Source organism: Canis aureus, chromosome 2 (assembly GCF_053574225.1).
Source record: "Canis aureus isolate CA01 chromosome 2, VMU_Caureus_v.1.0, whole genome shotgun sequence".
Taxonomy (NCBI): domain Eukaryota; kingdom Metazoa; phylum Chordata; class Mammalia; order Carnivora; family Canidae; genus Canis; species Canis aureus.
Genome location: NC_135612.1, coordinates 59159594 through 59167883, shown reverse-complemented (window position 1 = coordinate 59167883; position 8290 = coordinate 59159594).

Genomic DNA, 8290 nt, shown 5'->3' with positions numbered 1-8290 from the left:
CGGAGCCCCGGCCCCGCCCCTGCCGGCTCGGTAGCCCCGGGCGGCCGCCGTCCCCGCTGGCCAATCGCCTGGCTCCCCTCGCGGTGACGTACGGAGGCGCGACGCGGAAGCGGCCGGGAAGGCCCCGCCCCCCACGGCTGCTGCTGTGCGGGTCCGGGTCCGGGTGCGGGTGCGGGTGCGGGCGGCCTCTGCTCGCGGTTTGCTGCGGGTGCGGGGACGCCTGGCTCTCGCCGCACACGCCTGTTGCTGTGGGACAGCGTCACCGACGTGGGGAGCGCTGCGTCCCCGGGGCTTCGGGCGGCAAGGTCGTGCGGGCCAGGCCGCGGGCGCTGCGGGGAAGCGCGGGGGCCCTCGTGCCCGGGGAGGAGGCCTCGCCCTGGGGGGGGGGGGGGCGGAGAGGGGCTTCGAGCCGCGGGGGGGGCGGGCTCGTCCCGGAGGGCGTCGGAGGTGGCTTAAGCAGACTAGGCCTCCCCCTGCCCGCCCTGCAAGGTGATGGAGTAGGTGAGAAATGACGCCCAAGGCCTCACTGACACCAAACCAGGGACCTCGCCAGCCTCCCCCTGTCCCTGGCCTTCACGCACCCCGTCCTTCCCCTTGCTCTGCCCCGCCCCGTCCCCCGCCAGCCCGACCCCCGGGCTCTCCCAGGCCCTCACCTCTCACCAGTGTCTGCAGCCCCGCTGGGGAAACCCCCCAGGCCTGCCCCCCCCATCCCGTCCCCTACTCAGTGCGCCCTGTCCCCAGGGAACCCGAACGCTTCCCAATCGGTCTTTCCTGCCCAGTCTTGGAGAAGACCTTCCCAGCCCACAGAGGATCTCCGGTGTCTCTGCTTCTGGACAGAAACTAGCACGTTTGTGCTCAGTGACTGTAAAACAAAGATGGGGTGACTTTCTCCAATACTCTCTTTAATCTTCACCAGAACCCCGTGAGGAAGCTGAAGTGCAGCGGGCAGTGGTGCTGCATTATACTGGGAAACCTAATTACCGAGAGGTCAGCGGTTCAGCAAGGCTTCCCAGGCAAGGGGCATCCTATCAGATGCAGTGAGGACAGGAAGTAAGCCTGAGCCCTGTCCTCCCAGTCTAGGGAGGAAGAGACCCCAACAGGTGCCTGGAGGGGTTTGGACCTGGTGCGTTGACTGGGGAAGATGCTATGGTGGAGGTGGTACTTGAAGAGGTAAAATGTCAGCAGCCTGAGATGGGGCCAGGAGACTGGAATGAGCAGGAAAGCGTCGGGTTCTCAGAACTGAAACAGACCCCAGAGGAAACCTCCCAGGCCCAGCTCTCACGAACAAGGTGCTCCCGGCTTGCCAAGCAGCTGGAGGGACGTCATGGGAGAGACATTTAGCTGACCCCACCCCTGCCCCCACTGGGAGTCATTCCCTGGAGCAAGCCACAGGCTCCAGAATCCCTGAGAGCCATCCTGGAGCTACTCCAGCCTGCAGGTCACTCTCCAGACAAGCCCCTCCGTCCTGTCCTTGCACTTTGTAGCATCCTGAGATGCCATCAGCAAGGTGTTTGCCCCTCGGAGAAGGATCTAGAAAGTGTGCCCATGTTTGTGACTACAGCACTACCCAATCCAGGTCTGCTTCCCTCTAGAAAATGTTTTTAATCAAGATGGTAATGTTTAGATTAATGTCAACAAAATACATTATTAACATACCAAGTGCTTCTTTTTACAAAAGGAGCACAAATTTGCTTCAATAGAGTTTCCCTAATTTATTTCCTAAATATTAGACCTTTAGTAAATAAATGGGCAAGGGACCTGAACAATCTGTTGACAGCCAGAGATACTCTAAAGATGTCCAACGGTGGGGCATGCCTGGGTGGCTCTGGCAGTTAGGCATCTGACTCTTCATTTCAGCTCAGGGTCATGCGCTCAGGCCTGCGTTGTGTTCCACACTAAGTGTGGAGCCTGCTTAACAAAATAAAATGTTCAGCTTTAGCCACAATCAAGTATTTACAAAAATTTTATTTTTAAAAAAAGATTTTATTTATTCATGAGACAGAGAGAGAGAGGCAGAGACAAAGGCAGAGGGAGAAGCAGGCTCCATGCAGGGAGCCTGACGTGGGACTTGATCCAGGGTCTCCAGGATCAGGCCCTGGGCTGAAGGCGGCGCTAAACCGCTGAGCCACCCAGGCTGCCCCAAGAGGATTCTAAAAGTTAGAAACTTTTTTACTCCTTTTATTAGGAAATATTAATAAAATGCTAATGCCCTCTACTGTCTCATTTACGGTGGTACTGCTGCACTTAGTTTTGGCTGGCCTCCTACTAAACACTGTCACCATCTTTCTGGAAAACACTTTAGCAGTGTGTCTCGAGAGCTTCTGGGTTCTTACTCTTTCACCTCATACATAAACCCATCCCCAAAAATCCCTTGAGAAAAACCACAAAGACAAGTCCATCAGAGATATTCATTAAAGGAATGTCTATAATGTTGTTAATTGAAAGAGAAGCAGTCTAGATGATAACAGAGGAAATGGTCACATAATTGAGGGTAATGGAGTGGAACATACAGCCCTCAAAGGTATTATGAAGACCTTTTGGAATCTTGGTAATTATTTACAGTTTAATGTTCAGTAAGAAATGTATGAGAAGTTAACGTGTTTGCTCTGCTATCACTTCTTTCTGCTCCCTGAATCAGACTTCCCTCTCAGTGAGATCCAGCCCCCGCCTCCCTGTTGGCTCAGATAGAAGACTGGGAGAGTCAGCTCTATCTTTCCACGTGGATCTGGAATTAGATACTTACCACCTGCATTGCTCTGTCCCTGGTCTAAGCCAGAGTCCAGTCTGGGCAGAACCAGTGCAGTAGCCTGCAGACTGGTCCTTCTGCTTCCAGCCCATCTCCTGCCTCCAGGACCCTGTTAAAGGGTAAGACAGGGATCCCTGGGTGGCGCAGCGGTTTGGCGCCTGCCTTTGGCCCAGGGCGCGATCCTGGAGACCCAGGATCAAATCCCACGTCGGGCTCCCGGTGCATGGAGCCTGCTTCTCCCTCTAAGTCTCTGCCTCTCTCTCTCTCTGTGTGACTATCATAAATTTAAAAAAAAAAAAAAAAAAAAGGGTAAGACAAATACACCCTCCGCTGGAAGAGCCAGCGCTCTGGCTTAAGTGTGCAGGCCCTCAGTAGTCTGGTCTTGCTCCCTGCCCTCTGTGTCCCAGATGTGAGGTTTTCCCCCAAAACCAGCAGCTGTCTGCAGGACCAGCTGGATGTCCCACAACTTAGTTCTGACACCGTCTTCCCAGAAAGAGTGTCACATCCCACAGGCCAAGGGCACAGTCCATCCAGACTGTCCCACTACCATGCTAGTTGCAGGTCCAGGTAGTCACTTGTGCTTCTGACAGTCCATCGCAACTCTGACATACCCTTGATCCCCTCTGTGGGTTTGAGTAATTTGCCAGGTTCATAGAGCTCAGAGAAACCCTTTTACCAGTTTATTGAAGGACAAGACAAAAAGAATGCAGGCAGCCAGATGAGATACAGAGGGCCGGCTCAGGAAGGTCCCGAGCACAGGAGCTTCTGTCTCTGTAGACTTGGATGTTGTGGGTGTGTTTGCCAACCTGAACCCTCCCCTCCCCACAACCTCACACACATGGGATTTCTATGGAGGCTGCACCAAGTGGGCACCATCATTTAATAGCTCCCTTCTCCAGAGGATGAGGAAGGAGGCCGTAAATTCCAAACTTTTTTTTTTAAGATTTTATTTATCTATTCATGAGAGACACAGAGAGAAAGAGAGGCAGAGACACAGGTAGAGGGAGAAGCAGACTGCATGCAGGGAGCTTGATGTGGGACTCGATCCCCGGTCTCCAGGATTAGACCCTGGGCCGAAGGCGGTGCTAAACCGCTGAGCCACCCGGGCTGCCCAAATTCCAAACTTCTGATCACGGCTGGATCCTTCTCATGACCAGACCTCTCTAGGAGCCACCCAGGGTCATCTCACTAGAATGAAGGATGCTCCTGTCACCCAGGAGGTTACAAAAGCTTTGGAGACTCCGTGTCAGGAACCAGGGGCAGAGCTGTTATGTTGTCTTCAAACATTTCAGTTTCAATAATGTGAATTATGTGTGTGTCACGGGTTTGAACCTACTCACATGGGGTTTGGAAACTACAGTCAACAGGCAGGCATTAGCTCAACACCCCCTTTTGGACAGCTAAGAATTGTTTTCACACTTATACTTTTAAATGGCTCATAAAAAAAATAAATTAAAAAAAATAAATGGCTCATAAAAATCAAAAGAATAATACTTGGAGGACATCAATTACATAAAACTCAGATTGCAGTGTTGATAAGGAATGTCTCACTGAAACATGGCCAAGCCCGCATGCTTGGGATGGCAGCATTCAGAGCAGAGGCAAGGAAATGCAGCACAGACTGCTACTGGGTGGCCTGCAAAGCCTAAACCATCCCACCTGGCCCACACAGAAAGCTTTCTGAGCCGCACAGCAATGCTTGGTCTTGGTCTTGGTCTCAAGACTATTTCTCAATTTAAAATTTGAGGCAGGGATCCCTGGGTGGTGCAGCGGTTTGGCGCCTGCCTTTGGCCCAGGGCGCGATCCTGGAGACCCAGGATCGAATCCCACATCGGGCTCCTGGTGCATGGAGCCTGCTTCTCCCTCTGCCTGTGTCTCTGCCTCTCTCTCTTTCTCTGTGTGTGACTATCATAAATAAATAAAAATTTAAAATAAAATAAAATTTGAGGCAATAAATAAAATAAAGTATTAAATTAAAATTAAATTAAATTAGAGGCCCTTTGGAGCACCCGGGGGGGCTGTTGGTGAAGCATCTGCCTTTGGCTCAAGTCATGATCTCGGGCCTGGGATCCAGTCCTGCGTCGGGCTCCCAGCTCAGCGGAGAGTCTGCTTCTCTTTTTGGCTCTGCCACTAACCCCCCACTCGTGTTCTCTCTCTCTAATAAATAAAATCTTTAAAATAAATTAACATAAAATTTGGGGCACCTGGGTGGCCCAGTGGCTGAGTGTCTGCCTTCAGCTTGAGGTGTGAATCCGGGATCCTGGAATTGAGTCCCACATCGGGCTCCCTGCATGGAGCCTTCTTCTCCCTCTGCCTATGTCCCTGCCTCTCTCTCGTGTCTCTCGAATAAAAAAATAAATAAAACCTTTAAAAAAATAAAATTTGAGGGCCCAAGCTTTGTTAATACAGGTTATATCTATTAAAACTTATAAGATAAAATTGCAAATGACCCCTACAGCTGTATTAAACATGTGCTTTAGATAATTACAAAATAACCCCTCTATATGTTAGCTTAGTTCCCTTATTTTTATGAAAAATAGTTTCAAAGACATAAACATTAAGTGAGACAAGTGGGATTGTTCCACATGTTTGCAAACATTTTAAAGCCTGGCTTAATTTAATGGAAGACAGCTGGATTGTCCTGTCTGCTGCTTCATTCTACTGGTTGTAATTAATAATGTGGACCTCACAGACCGTCTGAAAAGGTCCTGGGGACTGTGCTTGGGGGACTCCCTGGAGGCAGTGGGGATTTTCTCCAGATGCCTCCACAGCAATGAAGCGTCCTGGCAGCAAAGGATCTATTCATTAGCACCAGGATGGCCCAAGCAACTGTTCCGATATGTGAGGTGCTGGCCCAACAGCCTCTACTCTCGGTTGGGCAGAGCAGGAGACTCCATGGGCTGTAGGTCTTAGATGTCCCATCTCGTCTCAGCTTCGAGCTGCTGAGTGAGGACGCTGTCATCTGATCCTGAACTCAAGGCTGGATTTTGTTGCTCAAACATTGTGGCTTCTGCTTCGGAGTAAATCAACAAGGAAGCTTGTTGCAACATCTAAAAGGACGGGTCCTCAGCCATGCGTTGTGCTCACAGAGCAGGTTCTGTGACTGCAGAGGACGTCTTTGCTAGTAAGTGATGGCCCACGGCCCACAGTCCAGTTCACTTGCACTGGCTGGGCCACCCCCCAACCCCCCACCCCCCTAGCAAGATCTGTGCATCTAGCACTCACCACTGAAGGTGACTTGGATCTACAGCAAAATGGAACCTGGTGGTGAATGACATGCCATGGTCATTTTAGGACAGAAATCCCATCCCACTGTCATGCTGGTCCAGGAGAGGGGAGGGGGCTCAGGCCAAAGTGATGGGGTACAATGCTCGAAGCAGTGGGACTCTGGCTAGAGCAGCCTATACTGATGGATGACTATGGGGTTAGGGAAGGAGGGGGTCATGCTGCTGAGGATTTTAAAGGCACCTGAAAGGATGGACAGGACAGTTTGCAGGAGAGGCTGACTCCTCCTCCCTCAACAAGAGGAGTCACCATCTGGCAGCCCCAGTGGCTCAGCGGGATCCTGGAGACCCGGGATCGAGTCCCACGTCAGGCTCCCTGCATGGGGCCTGCTTCTCCCTCTGCCTGTGTCTCTGCCTCTCTCTGTGTGTCTCTAATGAATAAAAAAAAAAAAAAAAAAAAAAGTCACCATCAGCTCAGTCCCATTCTAGGCCACCTGGGAACTTCCCACACCCAGAATGGCTTGTGGGGGAGGCTCCAACACAGGCCCACAGGAGCCATTCAGGGAGGGAGGGAGGGGGCTCACCATGTTTGCTCTGTACTAAAGACCCTGTGGCAGCAGTCACTTGACTCAATGTGCAAACAGGTCCAGGAAATGTATTCTTTTAAAGAATGTTGACTGAGTGTTTACTAAGACCTTGAGCTAGACCCTGGAGATAGAGCCAAGTAGGATATGGTGCCAGCCCTCCTGAACCCTAGCATTTGAGAGGAAATAATACCTGCCCCCTTCAAAATAGATGGCTCTGGACTGTGTATTCCTTCTTCCAGAAATATTAAGATCTATGTGTAGGGCAGCCTGGGTGGCTCAGAGGTTTAGCGCCGCCTTTGGCCCAGGGTGTGATCCTGGAGACCCGGGATCGAGTCCTGCATCAGGTTCCCTGCATGGAGCCTGCTTCTCCCTCTGCCTGTGCCTGTGTCTCTCTCTGTGTCTCTCATTAATAAACAAAATCTTAAAAAAAAAAATCTGTGTGTAAAATGCTGGAGATACTGGAAAAGACAGGCTGTCCAGTGCTAGAGATTGACATTAAATGGGTGGTTGCAGGGGACTTGTGTGCAAGACAGTGGACTCAGTAACAGCTCAGCTCACAGAACATAACAGCTCTCCTCTATTTGGGGAGAGGCCAACCTGACAAGTGCTCTGGGAGCAGGGATAAGACTGCAGAAAAGAATCCGGTCTGAATTGCCCCTGGGATAAAAAAGACTCGAGTAAGCCGAGATGGTGGGAGGACATTCCAGGAGGGGCTCTGAAGCTGATAAGTTACTAGAGGTGGGATAGCGAAGGACAACACCCTGGGCCCAGGAGCCCAGGACACTTCATCTCCACCGTAAAGATCCCCTCAGACAATGAGTCTTAGAAGAACTGTTTGCAGATCAAGGACATTTCCTCACAAACAGTAACAGCCAGTGAGGAAGGATGGGAAAGGAGGAAAGATTAATGTTTTATTGTACTCAGACCCTTTACCTCCTATCAAGGTCACTCCTTGGGTTTTATGTAGCATTAATCCTCCTGTTTCTGTTCCAAATTTTGAAATAAACTTTATGGAATGAGACAGACATGAAAAAAGCTAGTGTTTAATGAGTGCTCAGAAAGTGCCAGGTGCTGCCACGGGGCCCTCCGCTACCTCTTGGTGCTACCTTCTCATGTTGTATCATTTACAAGAGTGCAGTCGATGAGGAGTTGGCCCTCTTTAAAAGGCGGTAATCATGGGTTCCCTTAGTGTGGTCAAGACTTCAATCTACACATTGCTGAGTGACCTCTGGCCACTCTTCTCAAACTATTTCTTCATCCGTGAATGGATGATAACGCCAACTCTACAGACTTAAGAGGCGTTAATGGAATGATCATATTTGGTCAGTGTACAGCATCCAGCCCGACCCTGGGCACAGGGTAGGTGATCACTGTCCACCCTCCCATCAAACAAACACACACTGTTTTTCTGGGACCACACCCCACAGTGGAAGCACAGAAAATCAGAGAATGAGGCAAGAGCATCATGTTGCCCCTTCCTCGCTGGGTGGCCTTGGGCAGGTCCCCCTGCCTGAGCCCAGGGCTTCTCAACTATAAAGGGAATGTAACTGGCCTCTCCTCACAGCACTGTTCTAATAGTTCAAGAGGGAGGGCCTCCTATAGGGCCATGGCAATAGTCATCACAAAGGTCTTAAGGGGATTTCCAGGTTGGTTGCTTCTCTGTCTCCTGTGAGGACAAAATCCTGGAATTAAAAACAGTCCTCTTTGTAGAGGTTCTGGCTTCTCTACCTGGG